The 19,670-nt window shown below is 46.8% G+C and overlaps 2 pseudogenes; both read left to right on the top strand.

Annotated features, from left to right (window-relative positions):
- The first annotated feature begins 5,514 nt into the window (after nucleotides 1-5,514).
- Nucleotides 5,515-6,241, top strand: LOC142839388 (protein lin-37 homolog pseudogene; annotated as a pseudogene).
- Nucleotides 6,242-10,721: 4,480 nt separating this feature from the next.
- LOC142839381 (small ribosomal subunit protein uS12-like) lies at nucleotides 10,722-11,229 on the top strand (annotated as a pseudogene).
- Nucleotides 11,230-19,670: the final 8,441 nt, after the last annotated feature.

Here is a 19,670-nt window from a genome sequence, read left to right as displayed (position 1 = left end):
TAGCATGTGGCTGAGACATCCCTACTAGGTTGTCCAGTCTAGGTATAACATACCCTGGTCCCAGCAACTCAGAAAGTTTTTGGACCTCAGATAAGTAAGTAGCCTGGTCAAGGTTAGCTACCAGAGCCTGCCGCTTGTTTCTGGGAGAATGATCTTTCCTTCTGGTGTCCTCGTCAGCTTTGAGTTTGAGCTGTGTATTTATTTATTTATTGATTGATTTATGTTTTGTTTTTAATAATAGAGTCTCAGGCTGCACAGGCCAAGATGGGCCCCACTGGTCTTAGGGCAGTTTGTCTGGCAGTCAGATCAGTGGCTGTCAGTGAAGGACAGCAATTCTTAGGGGAAGCCAAATAGTCTTTAGGAGGGCCAAGTTTTTATTTATTTATTTATTTATTTATTTATTTATTTATTTATTTATTTATGACACTCTTTTTTCCTATAGCTCATGCCATGAACATGGACATGCACAATAGTAAAAAGCATAACCACTGTCCATATACATAGTGGTGGACTTTCCTTTTCCCCATCTGAGGAGTCTGGGTCAGCTCACTCAGTTTTATTGCCTAGGCTGATGTGCCTGGCTTGGGCTCCAGTTGTTTTGGGCGAAGTAATTACTGAAGCTCCCGTGAACCTGGGCTCACGGTTCCTCTTGTGACAGTCACGGATGAGCACCTGTGAGCTGTCATCAGGAAGAGGATAGCAGAATTGATGACACTGGGTGTCTCACACTAGACTCACAGGTGGACCAGGAGTAGGGCCTGGTACTGGGCCACACAATCATCAGACAGCCAGATTTCTGGTGTTCCTCGGCGGAGGGCCTCAACCACGTCATGGGCGCTGTGAGTGTAAGATCTTAACCCAGGTAACTTGTTTTCTGTTTGTTTAGATTAGACTAGCAGTAGCTGCCATGGCTCTTAGAGAGTTGGGCTCTCCTGGGTGGGTAGGTCACTTGTAATGTCTTTTGGTTCAGGGCTGAAGCTGAAGTCAGGGTTGTTTTTAAAGTCACAGATGCCTTTTGTTGAGTCTCAGTGCGGTTTAGGGGCTTGGTGCCCCCTTCTGTGTTGGTGTACTGAGGAGGCTTTGCTATTTCTGCAAACCCTGGGATCCAGCGGCAGCAAAATCTAGCTGTAACTTGGAACTCTTTTCTCTCTCTATATTTACATACTATATTTACATTTATTTAATACTACATATATATAATATTATTTTTTATTTACATACTAATCCCAGTTCCCCCTCCCTTCCCTCTTCCCGCTCCCCCACCTTCCCCTAATCCTGCCACCCATCCCATCTGTTCCTCAGAGAGGTTAAGGCCTCCCTTGGGAGTCAACAAATTCTGTTGCATCACCATGTTGAGGCAGGACCAAGGGCTTCCCCCTCATGTCTAGGCTGAGCAAGGTTTCTCTTCACAGGAAATGTGCTCCAAAAGCCAGATCTCATTAGGGATGGCTCCTGGCCCCACTGCCAGGGCACCCACCACAAGCTGTGGGAACCCACAGAAGTGGATCTGCCCCACCTTGACTGAAGTTCAGAGAGTTTAAGCCTATTCCTGCTCCTTCAAGGTTATCGACAGGAGATTTAGCTTAAGGTGTGGCTACTAACAGAATATCTTGACCTAGGTTGTGGTTACTTGGTGTGTTGGGTATTAAGAAGATAATCACTTTGTTCCTTGATAAAATCCACTTTGCGGGTCCCCACTGAAACTCTTGTCTCTTAGTCTTTGGGCTGGAGGTGTGAGGAACAATGACAGCAACCTTACTCTGAGACGGACTTCTTTAGCCTCCTCTCAGCTGGTAGTCTCTGATGTACAAATTTGGGTTTTCTTAGCCGGCATTTTGTAGCCTAAGGTTTGTAACTCCAGCAGTAGTCCCTCACTGGCCCTTTTTTTAAAAAAAACAAAAAAACAAAACAAAACAAAACAAAACAACCTATTTTCCCAGGGAACCTTTGATGGAAGGCTAGCATTCAGTGTATCATCAAAAGGGGGTGAAGGATTTTTAAACCCTTCAGACAACCTGGTCCATGTAAATTGCCCATTGTAACCTGGGAGGTTATACTTAAAAGACGGGTTGGCTCACCTCTGCTTATGGGAGGCTGAAGAATGCATCCTTCAGGTGAGCGTACGTCTGTTTCTTTGGAAAAATTGGACTCGTGAGAATCAGAGGATCCAGGTCTCTTCACAGGCAGGAGAGGTGTATTCCAGGGTGACTGTCAGGGCACCAGGATGCCTGTCTCTCTAAGGCAGACAGTAAGGACTGTAATTTCCTCTTTTGTTTCCAGGGTCATTGCCTATTGTTTATCTGGATTAGGATAGCTGAATTGGTTGGTGGAACAATCATAGGAACTTGGTGTTGAGACAGTCCTAGGGAGTTGGTTTCTGCCCATACCTGGGAATCTTTGTTGCCAATCTGAGAGATAGCACACTTTATCTTTTGATTGGGGGTAGGACTTTCAGCTAGGAGATATTTTTCTGACAGAGAGCAAGACACCAAAATTTTGCTGGGTATCTGTAAATCTAACTGTGTCATCTTCAGAGAAGGAAATAGTGGCTTTTAGTTTATGCAAAGGGTCTTGTCCCAACCAGTTCTCTGCTGTTAAACACCTTTGGAGCCACCTCCAGAGGTAATTCTCATCACCTTTTTTTGTTGTTTCTAGATAGGGTTTCTCTGTGTAGTCCTGGCTGTCCTGGAACTCTCTCTGTAGGTCAGGTTGGCCTTGAATTCAGAGATCCACCTGCTTCTGCCTCCTGAGTGCTGGGTGCTCAGCATAACTTTTTTGTTTGTTTGTTTTGTTTTTGTTTTTTTGAGACAGGGTTTCTCTGTAGCTTTGGAGTCTGTCCTAGAACTAGCTCTTGTAGACCAGGCTGGCCTCGAACTCACAGAGATTCACTTGCCTTTGCCTCCCGAGTGCTGGGATTAAAGGCGTGTGCCACCACCACCCCGTTTAACAAAGAAAAATCTTTCTAGCAACTATCTTTAATCCTTTTAAATAGCACCTAGTAAAAATTGTTTAAAGTCTCTTTGGTCAGGAGAAAATAAAAAAAGAAAGTCTGTCCAGGCTGCATTGTCTGGCATGCCCAGCCCTGTTTTTTTTTTTTTTTCTTGTTTGTTTTTGTTTTTTGAGAATGGTGGATTTTGAATTTTTTAGTTATATGAATCACTGGATGAAAAGAAGACATAAATCATGAAAGAGAAAGGAATGGAGCTTTCTCTTTTTCTTCAGTTCAGGTTCAGCCCGGGGAAACTTTCCTTCCCTGGGGCTGCTCAGGATAGGCACGGAGCAGAGGGAATGCTCACCTGGGGAGACTCTTCCTCCCTCCCTGTGTCACTTGGATGACAGGATGAACGGTCTGACCCCTCTCTACCTCCACACAAGGACCAACCCTGACAGTGAGCAGGACAAGCAATGAAGCAAGCGTGTGCTCCTGTTCTTGGAGTGGGATAGTTGGTGTTTTGTTTTCAGGTCCCCAATAGGGGTGAGCACAGGTAAGGGAGTTCTCACACCAGAGAAAGCCATCGGTCAATACAGGCAAACAGAACTGACAGAAACACATAGAGAAACGGAGAGCCAGCCAGCCAGACAGACAGACAGACAGGGGTGACCACCACACATTCATATGCCTGAACAGATGGGGAGTCCAGTGACATCTCACATGGTCCCATACACTGGGTTAGCAGCCACATCAGACCTCTTTGTGTCCAAATAGAAGTCACTTTAACCAGACTTACCTCCGGAGGTGAGAGACCAGGTGACCAGGCGGCTGTCTAATTTGTTTCCTTTTGGGGTGGAAGTGTCAGAACCCCCCCCCCCCAAGCTTTAGGCGGTGACTAATCAAAGTGATCTGAAATACCTCAGGTTGTACACTTCCTCTCTCCAAGGGGCTCTTCTGGTGTCTCTAAGTATGGTTTCTGGGCTCTCGCTGGGGCCTCCAGAAATGTTGTGGGGGTAGTCACCAGAGAAGACCGCTTAGACTTGGGCTTAAGTCAATAGAAAATCTTTAACGGAGTGTTCAGGATCCCAGTGTAGGTGAACTTAGAAGCACAAAACAAAACAAAAAAAACCCCAAGAAAACAAAACCCCCAAAACCCAACACATTCTGAGTTGACATACTACAATTAACAAGAACAGTTAGCCAGAAGCTATACAGCAAGGAACTACATTTAGATATTTTCCTGGAACTATGGGCTTTGGTGAATTAGGTCTTTGTTTTCATTTTGGCAGGTGGTGTTGTCAGCATGTTGAATTTTGTAGTCTGAATGGTACTTCCATCATGGAGTCAGTTGTGCTAAGGTTGTGGGGGGGGGCTACTAAAATTTGGGGTTCTGCTATCGGCTGTGGAAGTTGATGTTTGTGAAGCTCCAGTTGATGGTGAATTTGAGAAATAGGTAGCCACTCTCAAAACAGAGCCCTCAAGTTCAACATCTAGAATATAGGTGGCGAGGAGAAACATGGCAAACCGAGAGATGTCTCGTGTGCCATGATAAAGTTTGAGGTAATGTCATGTTACTAAAAGAATGTGTCTAAATGGCTGGAGATCTGGGACAAGCGTGTGAAGATACCACATAGTATTGTCGGACAAAAAGTGTTTATTAAGGACAGGAAATTGAAGGCCAAATGTACACTTTCTCACTGTAAGAAGACCCTCAGTACCATGATATTTCTGCCGAAGCAGCTCCGACTTTGAAAAGCCTCGCCTCCGGGGAGTTCCTTGCCATGCCTTTCCCTTGCCCCACCCTACGGGTCCCGGGTACAGCTTTGGCAGCACAGCACCTGTAATGAAGAGGAGCTGGAGCCTGGTGTCCTGTGTGTCAGACACAGTGTGGGTGCTACCTTATCACCTAGGCACGCAGGCTATGTGCTTCCTCTCTGGGGTGCTGAAGGAGATAAGCCGGCCTCAGAGTGAATATGGCTGTTAAAAAGTGTCTTTGTTTTTACTGTCTCCTAGCGACAGCAGAAGCTACACCTGTAAGTCACCATCAGGACTGCACAATGTGTGCAGAGCAAGGACACCAGATGGCACTGGGGAAACGCCCAGGAGGCCATAACCCTACACGAAGAGCTACAGGCAACCAAGGAGAGCTGGGAGTGGGAGAGGCGGCTTCCCTAGGAAGGAGCACACCAAGTGCTTGCCTGTGCCAAATGGTCAGCTCTAAAAATATACAAGCTAGTAACATTATACAGACTCAGTCGGTTATAGTTAGGAATATATGTGTGTATACAAATACATATATGCATGCATAACAAATGATGAAAATAGAGGCCATGAATCTGAAGGAGAGTATCAAGGGGTTTATGTCAGGGATTGGGGGGAAGGTAAGGGAGGGGAAAATGTTGAAATCAAAACACAATGTCAAAAATAAACAAAGTGGCGGCCAAGGCAGTTGCGACTGGATGGTGCTCAGGCTCGAGGACCAGTGGTAGCCAGGCTTACCTTTGACCTTTTCCTGCCCGCCTCCTGCCTTGGTTTGTGAATTTTGTCTCCTCTAAGTGTTTCTGATCCAGCGAATTAGACTTGGACCCAAACCATGTTCCCGCTGAAGGTAAACGTGGAGAAATCAGAGATGGAGAGGGCCAAAGCCCTGAACCAGCTGGATGCCGTTCTTCAGTGTCTACTGGAGAAGAGTCACAAGGACAGGAATGTCTGGATGAAGATGCTGGGAAAACACCCTTGGATACACACAACAAGGATTATTCCATTGCTGCTACTGGCAAAAGGCCATCTGCCTGCTTCCTCCACCAGGAGGAGGAAGAGGAGGGAGATGGACGATGGGCTGGCTGGGGGGGGGGAGTCCTCAGAGATCCAACACATGTGATCAAGCTGGTTGACCGGAGTGTGGATTTGGCCCAGTTCAGTGAGAACACACCATTGTATGGTGCGCAACTGTCCCTCAGTGTGAGAGCAGGCGCGGTCACCCAGTTCACCACTGCCCCTTCTGTCTGAGGATGAGGAGGGTTCAGAGGCCATCAACAGCAAAAGTTGTGATGTGTACACGCTGCCTTCACCCACAGCCCCTGGATCACTTGGAGACACCTGCAGATCCCATCCCCACTGCAGCCTGAGACCCAGGGTACCCCAGATGATAAACCCTCTGAGCCTGAACCTTCTCTTTCCACACTCATCTATCGCAACATGCAATGCTGGAAATGTATACGCCAGAGGTGGAAGGAGGCATCTCACTGGAATAAGCTTCGTTACTCAGAAAGCATGAAGATCCTGAGGGAGATGTGTGATAGGCAGTGATGTTCCCAGTCCCCTGCCCCCCACCCCAATAAACCTGCCCCCAACCAAAAACTAAATAAATAAAAATAAACAAACACAACAAAAAGATCACTCTCAAATGCTCATGTGACAGGTTTTATAACTGTTACACACACATACACACACCACATACATATAACATACACATATAACACACACACCACACACATATAACACACACACCACATACAAAACACACATAAACACACACACCACACACATATAACACACACACCACATACAAAACACACACACCATATACATATAACACATACCACACACCACATACACATAACACACCACATACATATAACACAGACAACACACACGTAATATATACACAAACACACACACACACCTTACATCTTCTACTTTTCTGGGAATAAATGAAGGCACAGCCTTTTGATGCTACCTAGTTTGATTTGGAAGATGGGGCTTGGGACGGCTCTGTAAGAACTGTCCCAGTGGACTCCCCATCAAGAGGGTGTCTATGACTTCTAGTTCAGGAACGGACTTCAGATGGATTGGTGACGCACAGCCAATCGTAAAGACACTTTTCTCTACTGGCCCCCTCCTGGCCTGGTCTCTTTTCAGAGCTCCTGCTGGCTAAACCAGGTCTGTGACACGGAGCCCAGGCTCACCCATGCTGTTAGGCATTAGCTTTCTTTGCCTTGCAAGTTTGTGTTTTCAGCTGGACAGGAAGTGACAAGCAGGGTCCAGGTTTCCTCCTCTCCTTGGCTGGCTTAGTGTACCTGCAGTGCCGAGAGCTGACCTGTCGTCGTGAGCCTGGTGTCAGTTCTACAGTGTTGCAGAAGCGGCTTTTGTGTGTCAGCACATGGGTTACTGATTGGCTTCAAAAGGGTACTCAAAACAAATCTCCCCGTACCCACTGTTAGGAATCTGTCTAGGGACTGGAGGGATAGATAGCTCAGGGGTTAAGAGCACTTCCTGCTTCCTAGAGGATGGGAGTTCAGTTCCCAGCACCCATGGGAGAGAGCTCACAACTTCAATTCTATGGCATCTGACGCTCTTTTGGCATTTGAGGACACTCACACATATGTGCGCACACACACACACACACACACACACACACACACAAGAATAAACAGTAATACAAATTAACCTTTTTTTGTAAAGGACGTTTTTAGCTTATTGTGGTGGCACAGACCTTAATTTCAATACTCCAGAGACTGAGGTAGGGTTATTGCAAGTTCAAGACCAGCTTTGAACACATAACAAAACTCTATCAAAAAAACAAAACAAAACAAAACAAAAAACAAACCCCAAACCCGGTTTGGAGAGCTGGCTCAGTGGTTTACCCAGGCTCAGTTCCCAGCACCCACAACACCACTTACCGCTGTGAAGCAAGCTCCAGGTAATTTGGCGCCTTCTGCCGGCTTTCTTGGGAACCAGTGCATTTACATACACACAGGGAGACCACTCACACGTATAAAGTTAAAGCAAAACAAAACCCCAAAACATTAAAAATGTTTCTGAAGATTCCACTCCACAGCTTCCTTTAAGACATCTGAGAAAATGGTATATTTTTATTTCTCTGATAATTATAGACAGAGTCCCCTCGTCTTCCTGACCCCCATCCCCCTGTTGGAGTGTTGTAGCCCAGTGGGAGAGCATAGGCTTAGCACCTGTGAGCCCAGGGTTCAATGCCCAGCACTGAAGGAGAAATCGAAACAATCCCTTTCCTTTATCAGACGGGACAAAAGGTTTGCACAATTATTCGGTTAATCACTTACTGCACATTTGTAAGCCCCACAGCAAATATTTGATCTCTTCCCGTGACACTTTGATCTTTTTCTGTTGAGTAAGAAAATCAGTTGGCCATTTCCTCCCAGCGTTGCCTCTCAATCATCTTTAAAGAATGGATCAATACTGTTCCCGCCTTATGCTTTATCAGACAGTGTATTGATAAACACCCTGGCTGGCCAAGACACTCCCCAGGAGAGTGTTCTTCGTGTCCAGTATTGTAGACTCAGGCTCGGGCTTGTTTCTCTCTCTCTCTCTCTGTCTCTCTCTGTCTCTCTCTCTCTCTCTCTCTGTCTCTCTGTCTCTCTCTGTCTCTCTCTCTCTCTCTCTCTCTCTCTCTCTCTCTCTCTCTCTCTCTCTCTCTTTGTCTCTCCAGCAAAGATCAGCATTTTATAAAACCCCTTCTTCAGAAGGCAGGCAAAATTCTTGTTGTGCCAAAGATGTGTGGTTGCAGGAAGAATGGGGAGGAAGAAGGGAAGGAGGGCTAAGTAAGTGTAATACACAAGATTTTTTTTTAATGTGCTGGTAAAATCATGCCCTCATTCGAGCACTACCAGGCCTGACCCTGCCTAACTTCTGAGATCAAACAAGGTTTGGCCAGGTTGTGGTGTCTCATAACTACCTGTATGGCCAGCTCCAGGGAATCTGACACCCTCTGCTGACTTCTTTGGGCCCCGTTTGGCTTCGGGTTTGGGTTCAGGTTCAGGTTAGGGTGGGGCCCAAAGAAATTGTATGGTGCGCGTGCGTACACACACACACACACACACACACACACACACACACACACACACTGTTTTTAATTTTAAAGACGTAATATTGAAGCTGCTTAATACAGTAAATCAAACAACAGAATGTAAATGGTACCTAGCTCATTGATAGAACAGGCTGTTAAAATTCATAAGAACATTAAAAATTGGAAGGCAGAAATATCTTAAAGTTAGTTGTAGAAAACGTGGGCTGTATGTAATCTTCCCTTTACTGTCAGAGTTTCTGTAATATTTATAAATTTCATTTATTTTTAATTTTTTAAAAAATTAATTTAATTTTATGTGCATTGGTATGAAGGTATCAGATTCCCTGGAACTGGAGTTACAGACAGTTGTGAGCTGCCATGTAGGTGCTGGGAATTAAACCTGGGTCCTCTGGAAGGGCAGCCAGTGCTATTAACTGCTGAGCCATCTCGCCAGCCCCTCATTTGTTATTATGTCTTTTTAAAGAGAGGAAGAGAGAAAAGAGGAGAAGGAGGGGGGAGAGAGAGAGAGACAGAGACAGTGATTGCAGGCAATTCAGACCTGTCTCGGTGGCGAGTACAGTTAAGTTCCTTCCTGCATCTCCCTCCCCCTTTTCTCCCTCCAATGGGTTGAGCAGCTCCTGGGAGGAGAGGAGGCACCATTTTGACTGTGTTCCCTGCCAAGGTCACATGTTGAGAAAAACACCTTAAATTCACACGTGGTGCTTAGGAAGTAGTTAGGACTAAGTGTAATCACGAGAGTGGGACCTCCATGGTTTTACACACACACACACACACACACACACACACACACACACACACACACACACACTTACTGAGCAATCCAGTGTGACTTTGAGGACCCACTTCACTCCTCTGCACCTCAATTTTACCGTTTCAATGATGAGGGCGCTAAACAATGACTCTCGTGTTCCTTTATGCTGGTTACAAAGGTAACGCTTGCCTCTGAGGAAAAGCAACATAGGAGAAGATGGCATGCAGACCCGTGTATGTGTGGGCGCAGACACGAAGGAGAAGCAAATGTTTTTCGAGGTCTAGGGAAAAGGCCGTTAGGTCCCATCTTCCCAACACTACAGATGCTGACACTCTTATGCTCCAGGGCAAGGCTCTCACGCCACTTCAATGTCAGCATCCGCCTCGGGGTTTCTCAGGCTCCTTGCTACAAGGGCCCTTCCGCTTTGTCAAGCCGAATATGAGAAATGCCCTTTGCCTTCCTGACCCCTGTCCCCATGGCTCTCCTCCACAGGGCCCTCAGCTGAGGTAGGACATGGACTGCGGCCTCCAGGCCACAGTCACACTGTCCAGTAAGCAGCTGCCTGTCACAGAGTAGCACTGTCACCTGCTCCTTGCTCCTCCTACCCTTTAGTCCCCACAGCTGGGAAAACCTCCCTTCCTCTTGCTGAGGATGGTGACTGCACACAATCTAGGAGAGCTGTGTTGTTCTGAATTTCACTGGACAGTCTTAGCACACACATGTCTGAGACGGTGAAGAGGCACTTGCTGGAAAATGCAGGCATTGTTGCTTACTGTTAAACAGACATGTAACTGCTGGCCTGCTGTTATTAGTCAGCGCAGCCTCGTCACCCTTGAAAGCCCCCCCCCACCAACTCAAACACCACCCTCTCTCTCACTTCCCGATTGCCCTGACATTCTAGATTCCAATTGCTGCCTAGCTGGATGCTGCACCCCTCACCCCAAAACTTGGCAGCGGCTCACACCTGCACATCTAAATCCCTTCAAGACACCTGCTCTTCTACTAGCTCAGGGCACCTTAGTTTGTGTTCATCTCTGTAATTCCTTCAGCCTGTTCTGAAGTGCATCCTCCCGCTGGCGCGGAAACTGCCTGAAGCACAGGAAGGCTTATGGCTGATGTCAGGGTGTGGCAGGCTTGTCCCAGCTTAGATGAAGCTAATACCAAGCATTAAGTATTTGCCTTTGGCTTTTCTCTCAGACCCTTGGCGTCGGCAAGATGGGCAAGTGTCGTGGTCTCCGTACTGCCAGGAAGCTTCGCAGCCACCGACAGGACCAGAAGTGGCATGACAAACAATACAAGAAAGCCCACTTGGGCACAGCCCTGAAGGCCAATCCTTTTGGAGGTGCCTCTCATGCCAAGGGAATCGTGTTGGAAAAAGTAGGAGTTGAAGCCAAGCAGCCAAATTCTGCTATCAGGAAGTGTGTCAGGGTGCCGCTCATCAAGAACGGCAAGAAGATCACAGCTTTCGTCCCCAATGATGTTGCTTGAACTTCATTGAAGAAAACGATGAAGTTCTGGTTGCTGGATTTGGTCGAAAGGGTCATGCTGTAAGTGATGTTCCTGAGGTCTGCTTTAAGGTTGTTAAAGTAGCCAATGTGTCCCTTTGGCCCTGTACAAAGGCAAGAAGGAAAGACCAAGATCCTAAATTTTGACAGTGGAAGCACAGTAATAAATTTTCCTATTCTGAGAAAAAAAAAAGAAGTTGCCTTTGACGATCTTACCAAAAGCAACCTACAGTTACAATGCAATGCCCATCAAAATTCCAGCAAAATTCTTCACAGACCTCGAAAGAATGGTACTCAACTTCATATGGAAAAGCACAAAACCCAAGATAGCCAAAACAATCCTGTACAATAAAGGAACTTTTGAAGGCATCACAATCCCTGACTTCAAACTCTACTACAGAGCTACAGTACTGAAAACAGCCTGGTATTGGCATAAAAACAGACAGGAGGACCAATGGAACAGAATCGAAGACCCGGATATTTAATCCACATACCTACGAACATCTGATTTTTTACAAAGAAGCAAAAATATAACATGGAAAAAGAAAGCATATTTAACAAGTGGTGCTGGCATAACTGGATATCAACATGTAGAAGAATGAAAATAGACCAATATCTATCACCTTGCACAAAACTGAAGTCCAAATGGATCAAAGACCTCAACATAAAGCCAGCCACACTGAATCTCATAGAAGATAAAGTGGGAAGTACACTTAAATGCCTTGGCAGGGAGACCACTTCCTAAATAGTGGTCTCAGGTAGCACAGACACTGAGAGAAACAATTAATAAATGGGACCTCCTGAAACTGAAGAGCTTCTGTAAAGCAAAGGACATAATCAACAAGACAAAACAACAGCCTACAGAATGGGAAAAGATCTTCACCAACTCCACATCGGACAGAGGTCTGATCTCCAAAATATACAAAGAACTCAAGAAATTGGACATCAAAAGAACACATAATCCAATAAAAGAAAATGGAGTATAGACCTAAATAGAGGAATCTAAAATGGCTGAAAGACACATCCTTAGTCATCAGAGAAATGCAAATCAAAATAACTCTGAGATTCCATCTTACACCTGTAAGAATGGCCAAGATCAAAAACACTGATGACAACTTATGCTGGAGAGGTTGTGGGGAAAGGGAACACTTCTGTATTGCTGGAGGGAGTGCAAACTGGTACAGCCCCTTTGGATATCAGTGTGGGAATTGCCCCCAAAATTAGGAAACAACCTTCCTCAAGACCTAGCAATACCAAAGGTATTGGGTATATATCCAAAGGATGCTCAATTGTACCACAAGGACATGTGCTCAACTATGTTCATAGCAGCATTGTTTGTCAGAACTTGGAAACAACCTAAATGCCTCTCGACTGAAGAATGGATAAGGAAAATGTGGTACATTTACACAACGGAATACTACACAGCAGACAAAAAGACATATTGAAATTTACAGGCAAATGGATGTATCTAGAAAATACCATATTGAGTGAGGTAACTCAGACCCAGAAAGACAAATATCATATGTACTCACTCATAAGTGGATTTTAAACATAAAGCAAAGAAAAATCAGCCTACAATTCACAATCCTAGAGAACCTAGACAACATGAGGACCCTAAGAGAGACGTACATGGATCTAATCTACATGGAAAGTAGAAAAAGATAAGCTTTCCCGAGTAAATTGGGAGCATGGGGACCATGGGGGAGGGTTGAAGGGGAGGGGAGAGAAAGGGAGGGGAACAGCAAAAAATGTATAGCTTAATAAAATCAATAAAAAAAGAAAAAAAACAAAATTTTGCCTTTGGTGGTGGCCGTGGAAGGGCAGGATTGGGTCTCAGAGGACTGACAATGGGAAGAGGCCCTGGACATGGGGATCCACTCTGCACTCCTCAGAGATCTGGACGTGGGGATCCACTCTGCACTCCTCAGAGATCTGGACGTGGGGATCCACTCTGCACTCCTCAGAGATCTGGACGTGGGGATCCACTCTGCACTCCTCAGAGATCTGGACATGGGGATCCACTCTGCACTCCTCAGAGATCTGGACATGGGGATCCACTCTGCACTCCTCAGAGATCTGGACTTGGGGACCCCACTTTGCACTCCTCAGAAATCTGGGGTCATTTTCAGCCTTCCCCTTGCATAGACCTAAGGAAGCCAATACTTTTGGAGCATGTCTCTAACTTCTCTTTACTCCGTAGTTGGAAGTTGGGAAGATGTGGTGTGGATTTCTAGGCAGAGCTGAGCAGCAGCCCTTTGCGGGCTTACCTTGCTGTGGAGTTCTTTAGGGTAACGTAGCTCACATAAAGATGCCCTACTCTGGGGAAATGTACCTTCCTCTCTGCTCTCTAGTCTCCATAGGCTACCCAACTTATCTTTAGATACCCAGAAGTTGTAAAAGGGGCCCTTACCACTCTCAGGGGTGCTAATCTATGCAGATGAGGCAGCCCCTACTAAGATTCAAAGAGTTACCCAGGGAGAAGAAGCTGATTGGTTGAAAGCATCACCCCAGCCCCTGACATCCATTTTGCAATGTTTGGGTGAAAATTTCCTTTTCAAGCCCCATCCATTGGGAGTTACCTCAGTCCAAACTCCACCTCCAAGAAAGCCCGCCAAACGGTGACCCCTCCCCCGGAGAACGAATTGTCTTTCTGGTTCTTCTTCCCCTCTCCATGTTTTCCCGGAGGTCTACCAGGGAGCTGGCATCCATTAAACCTGGTCTTTTTCTAATTTGGTTTGATTTAGTCTGATTTGAGTTATTGTGTTGGTGGAGAGGTTTATTGGTCTGAAAAAACTTTATAGAAGCAACAAGCATTTGACCAGTCTTGAAGTTCTGTTTTATGCTGAGTCCACAAGCTGACCTAGAGTGGATATCACTCACAGACATTGTTGCCCTAGAGAGAGACAAGACCTGACTGCTCCTGGGCAGAGAGTATACTCCACATGGAGGCTTCCCCTCACTTTCCACAGAGCCCTTTTGGACTTTAGAGTTTATGCAGCATGACACCTTCATTATGGTTCACTTTGCTCTGGGTCAAAGAGGTCATCATGGGGGTAGCCATATTAGCAATGGCGAAAAGCCAGAGGCACAGGAAGAGATCAGTAAAAACAGAAAGGCAAGGCAGGGGAGGGGAGAACTGAGTCAGAGAAGCCAGCAATCACACAGGTGGGTGGAGTAGGTTATAGTGGTCTGCTCAGTTCCTTTAGGAGACAAGCCACACCCACTCCCCCTCCGCTGAGGAAGCTGACCTTCAGTTTCCAGCCTGAATTTCTACCTTCCTTTCCAAGAGGCAGCTTCTGTCTCTCCCTTTCCCCCACTTCTCTCCTTCCCTCATCTCTGTTTCTCTCTCTCTCTCTCTCTCTCTCTCTCTCTCTCTCTCTCTCTCTCCTTCTCTCCCCTTCTCCCTTTTCCCCTTCATAACCCACTAAATAAATATCCAACCTCACTCTGCATGGCATGCCTATCCATGTCTCTGTCTCTCGCCCGCTGTGTGGCTCTCTACCCCAAACTGGCTGCCTTCGTAGACCTGCGGCATGGTCTCATGGTGTGCCCATATGCCCATCTCTCCTCATGGGACTGGCTCCCCATTGAGGTCTCTCACCTACCACATGGCTCCCTGCCTGGGACTTGCTGCCCCTCAAACTGTCTCTGCCACTGCTACTGCTGCCAACAAGATCGGTCGGATTCACAAGGCAGCTTTCAATTCCAGCCTTTTACTACCCTTTGTGGCTTGTGGCATGGTGGCTCAGTGACAGGGCAGATCATGTCTCTAGGTCTCTCTTATTACTAAACTTAAAATCCCTGCAGCTCAAAAATTGTTGCTTTTCCATACAACATGTGACCGCTGCCATTTTGACTGAGGTCAGGCGACCTTACCACCATCTATACTGAGGTCAGGTGACTTCACTGCCATCTTAACTGAGAGCCAGGTCAGGTGATCAAGTTCTGCCATCTTTACTGAGGTTTTCCCTATCTGGTTCCCCAGTGCAGACTCCGTTGCATGTGTGTTTTGCATAGTGGCATGACTTTGGTAGGGCTCACCAAGAGCATCCCCTTCACCCAATTCCTGTTCACTCTGTGTGTGTGTTCACACATGTAACTTAAATACACCTATGTTTATTGTTAAATGTTATAATTGTCTGTTCATTTCATCTCATTTCAGACTACAAAAACAATGTCCCATGTTTTAAGCTTGTATGTACTTTTAAGTCTCTTACAAAAATACTTTATATTTAATCCAACCCTGCTTTACTTGTTAAGTTGAGAGCCAGTGCAGTCAAGCTTGGACCCAGCTCTCCATACTGTAGTTATACCTGATAAACAGCCCTCAACTGCTCATAGATCTGAGGAATATGGCATTTAAATATTTAATTATTAAAAAACTTTTGATCCTACTTAATGTGCTGGCTTTGTGGGAGCCTAGCCAGTTTGGATGTTCACCTTCCTAGATATGGACGGAGGGGGGAGGACCTAGGACTTACCACAGGGCAGGGAACCCTGACTGCTCTTTGGACTGGAGAGGGATGGGGGAGAGGAGTGGGGGGAGGGGGAGAAGGGTGGGAGGACGGGGAGAAGGGTGGGAGGAGGGGGAGGGAAATGGGAGGCTGGGAGGAGGCAGAAACTTGTTTTTTTTTCCTTTTCTCAATAAAAAAAAAAGAAAAAAACTTTTCATAACAAAAAGAGACAGATTGGCTCCTAGCAGCAGCACTCTACTTCCTGCAAAGAATACAGAAGACAAAATGGGCACAAAACAACATCCATCCACAATTCATTTCAACTGCCAAGCACTGACCACTGGGAAAAAACTGCCTTTCATCTAAATTGAAGATCTCCTGATGTGGACAGAATTGCTGAAATTGACAGCCTAGCTTCTCAGGTCAAGGTAGGCTTGTCTTCCTACAGATTTCTTAGCCCACAGGATCTTCTGGAGGCTGGCAGGCCCTGCACTAAATAGCAAAAGCCAAATATGACCTTCAGCAACCATGGAAGACCCTGAGGAATAGCTCTAGGTGCCAACCAAGTAAGTTCTCTGTTGTTTTTTAATCAATAACTCAAGTAATATTTCATCCTTCTCAAAGATATCTGATGCAGTTTGACAGCTGAGAGGTTTTGTCAGTTTAAAAGGACAACCTCACCAAACAAATTTCAGTAAAATACAAGTTATTAAGGTGTGTACCTACAAGTTATAAAGGTGTGAGGACAAATACGAGTTATCAAATTCCTTTCTTCCTCTGCCTTTCGTAGCCTTAAAAATAGTTTTCATTGTGCAAAAATATCTGTCACAGTCATTCGGCTGCTGTTTAAAATGTATGTTTTCACAAACCCAAAGAATTCTTCTGAGCTCCAGGGAGCCAAATTGAAGTATCCACCTTAAGCAGGTCAGATATACCCCCCTCGATTTCCCGGTCCTAATTTTTTCCCCCTTAACTTTGTCCTTTGTTCTGCCAATACCTTAAACAGGTGTAAGAGACACCAGGCATTTCCATACCACAAACACAGAACAGGAGCAAAGAGACCGGCTATGTCAGGATGTGACCAGCACTCAGCTTTCTCAAGATCCCCTCACCAAGATGACACCCTCAAATAAGCAGGAAGCAGTCTTGAGAATCTGCACCCCAATTCCTTTAACCTGTTGTGCCTAAACTCCCACTTTTTTGTTATAAAAAAGGATGGGAATGCAATGGTCTGCTCTGTCCCTTTAAGAGACAAGCCATACCCACTCCCTCCCCACCACCAAGGCAAGCTGATCTTCAGCTTCCAACTTGAGTCCCTTCCTTTTCCATCTCCCTCTTTAAGAGGCAGCTTCTGTCTCTCCCTTCTCCCTGCTTCTTCCCTGCTCTCTTGTTTCTCTCCTCTCTCTTTCTTTCTCTCTCTCCTCCTCTCCCCTTCTCCCCTTTCCCCTCCAAAACCCACTAAATAAATATCCAACTTTATTCTGCAAGACATGCCTATCCATGTCTCTGTCTCTCGCCCCTGCATGGCTCCCTGCCTGGGACTGGCTGTTCTCAGGACCTGCTGCCCACTGCAGCCATTTGGGGAACCTGCAGCATTTTATTTTTATCATTACAGCAGGCATGGGTGGGAGGGTGGCAGAACGGTGGTGTGGGATGGGGTGGTGAGGGGGTTATGGGCAGCAGAGATGGGGTGAAGCAGGTTGCTGGATGCTGCATGCGGGCAGGAGGAGAGGCAGGCCTTGCCTGGGAGGGTTGGGTAATGGCTTCACCTCTAGGTGTGTCCGTGGGGAACGGATGGAGCAGAGGAAGTCCTTAGGGGAAGCTCACGCACTGAACTCTTACATTTGAGAAGGAGGTTGGCTGCTGGCATGGGCCTTGCTGGAGTCCAGGTAGTAGAAGAAAGGTCTAGAACTCATGACAGTTTTCCATATGCATGTTCCTTCAGCCGTTGTCCTAGTCATCCTCCCTGGTTGTGTGAGGCCATGGGGCCTGTTGGACCCTTCCAGAGTGTCCCTCCCACCTCTGACAGCTCACCCTAGGACCTGAGCACACAAGCCTCTGGTGCTCCTCCCAGCAGCCAGGAGTAGGGACGCGCTTGTCATTCCTCACTCTGCCACCCCGCCCCCCAAAGCCATCATGGTTGATTTCCCACCCATTTCTCAGAGCAAGCTAGATGGAAACTTAACTGGAGACGTCTCCTTACTTCCTTGTTCCTTTTGGCAGCTGGGCTGTTTGTTTCAGTCACAGCCCCAAATCCCCGCTGTGCCAGCGCCCTCCAGAATTAGAGACCCACCCAGTCTGCCTCAAGGCTTGGCAGTGGAGGAGGAAGAGAGGGCAGGCCCATGAGCCTGGAGGTCAAGTGGGGAGCAACTGCCCCAGGTGCACAGCTGTGAGATTTTTCAGCTGCCAAGACCTCTATGATCCCCCCAACCAGAGCAGCATCCGCAGAGAGAGCTCCGAAGATCAAAGCCAGACTGCTTCTCATGGGCCTCCTCCTCCATTCCAATGGGCTGCTCGCTCTCTCTGGAGCTAAGCAGCACAAGGTAGACCTGGGCCTCAGGCCGCCATGAACCAGACTGACTCCGCTCCCTACTGGGCCTGGGGCTGCTTTCATGGCAGCAAAGGGTAAATGGTTTACCTTGCTGAACCTCAATGTGCTTAGGAGCCCAGAGGGACCAACCTTCTTCCTCAGTGTGGTTATGTGGTGCTCAAGCAGGTTCTGGGGAAAAGCGCTGAAGAAGTGACTTGAAATGGGGGGCTAAACCTGTGTGGCAGAGGTTTGGCTTGGCCTGTTTGCTTTGCCAACAACGTATTGTTCTCACACGCTTTTGCTTTGCTGACTCTGTTCCCAAGCCTAGAATGCACTTCCTCTTCCTTCATATACCTACCTGACAGAAGTGTGTGAGTGGTAGTCCTCGTTGTGTGCGTGCATGCACGCATGTGTATGTGTGCGTGTGTGTGTGCACATGTGTGCATGTTCGTGATGGCCAGGATCAAATCTGGGTGTTCTTCAGGAGCTGCCCACTCTTTAAAAAAGTATTTTGCATTATGTATGTGTTTCTGAAGGTACATATGTATGTGGCATTGTATCTTCTGGCGCTGGAGTTACAGGTGGTTGTGAGCCGTCCTGTGGGTTCTGGGAACCAAACCCAGGTCCTCTGGAAGGGCAGTCAGTGCTCTGCTCTGCTGAGCATCTCGCCAGCCCTTCACTTTGTGTTTTTGAGGCAGGGTCATTCACTAGCCTGGGGCTCACCAATTAGGCTGGGCCAGCTGGCTGTCAGGCTCAGGGACTGGATCCTCCAGCAGTTTCCTCCCTAGCACTAGGATCACTAGGATGGCTTCTTCTTCTTCTTCTTCTTCTTCTTCTTCTTCTTCTTCTTCTTCTTCTTCTTCTTCTTCTTCTTCTTCTTCTTCTTCTTCTTCTTCTTCTTCTCTCTCCCTCCCTCCCTCTCTCCCTCCCTCCCTCTCTCTCCTTCCTTCCTTCCTTTTTTTTTTTGAGAAAGTCTTTCCCTGTGCAGCTCTGGTTATCCTGGACCTTATAGACCAGGTTGGTCTCAGACTCACAGAGACCCACCCCTCTCTGCCTCCTGAGAGCTGGATTTAAAGGCGGGTGCCACCACCACTCGGCCTGATTTTTTCTAATGTGGGTCCTAGGTTTGGAACACGGGTCTGAAGTGCTGAAGTGGCCAGCACGCCACTGCCTGATCCTTCTCTGTAGCTCTCCATGTTCCTCTGCCTCACACCACCCAATTTCCCACTTAAACTTTTCTATCCCCAATATTCTCTGCTTTTGTTTTCATGTGGCATGTCTTCTAGTATAGTCCTTTCCTGAATAAGCCTCCTCCCACCTCGTGACCCTGTCCTAGGTCTCTGACCTCTATGACTTGACTCCAGCTTAAACACGCAAATCTAAAACGGGAGGCTAGAAACCACCTATGAGACAGGAGATGAAGCATTTGTCTGTGTGAGCCTGGGGTTGCGTCATTAAATATTTTCCAGTTCCACCCATTTTCCTACAAATTTCATTTCTCCTTACAGCTGAACAAAAGTCCACAGGCAGGAAGATCTCTGTGAGTTCAAGGCCAGCCTGGTCTACAAAGTTCCAGGAGGGGCCAGGGCTACACAGAGAAACCATTGTGTATGTGTGTTTGATGGATATGTATACATTTATGATATGTATACA

This window comes from Microtus pennsylvanicus, chromosome 1 (genome assembly GCF_037038515.1).
Source record: "Microtus pennsylvanicus isolate mMicPen1 chromosome 1, mMicPen1.hap1, whole genome shotgun sequence".
Classification (NCBI taxonomy): Eukaryota; Metazoa; Chordata; class Mammalia; order Rodentia; family Cricetidae; genus Microtus; species Microtus pennsylvanicus.
The sequence above is the reverse complement of the archived record's forward strand: the minus strand, read 5'-3'. Positions and strand labels throughout refer to the sequence as shown.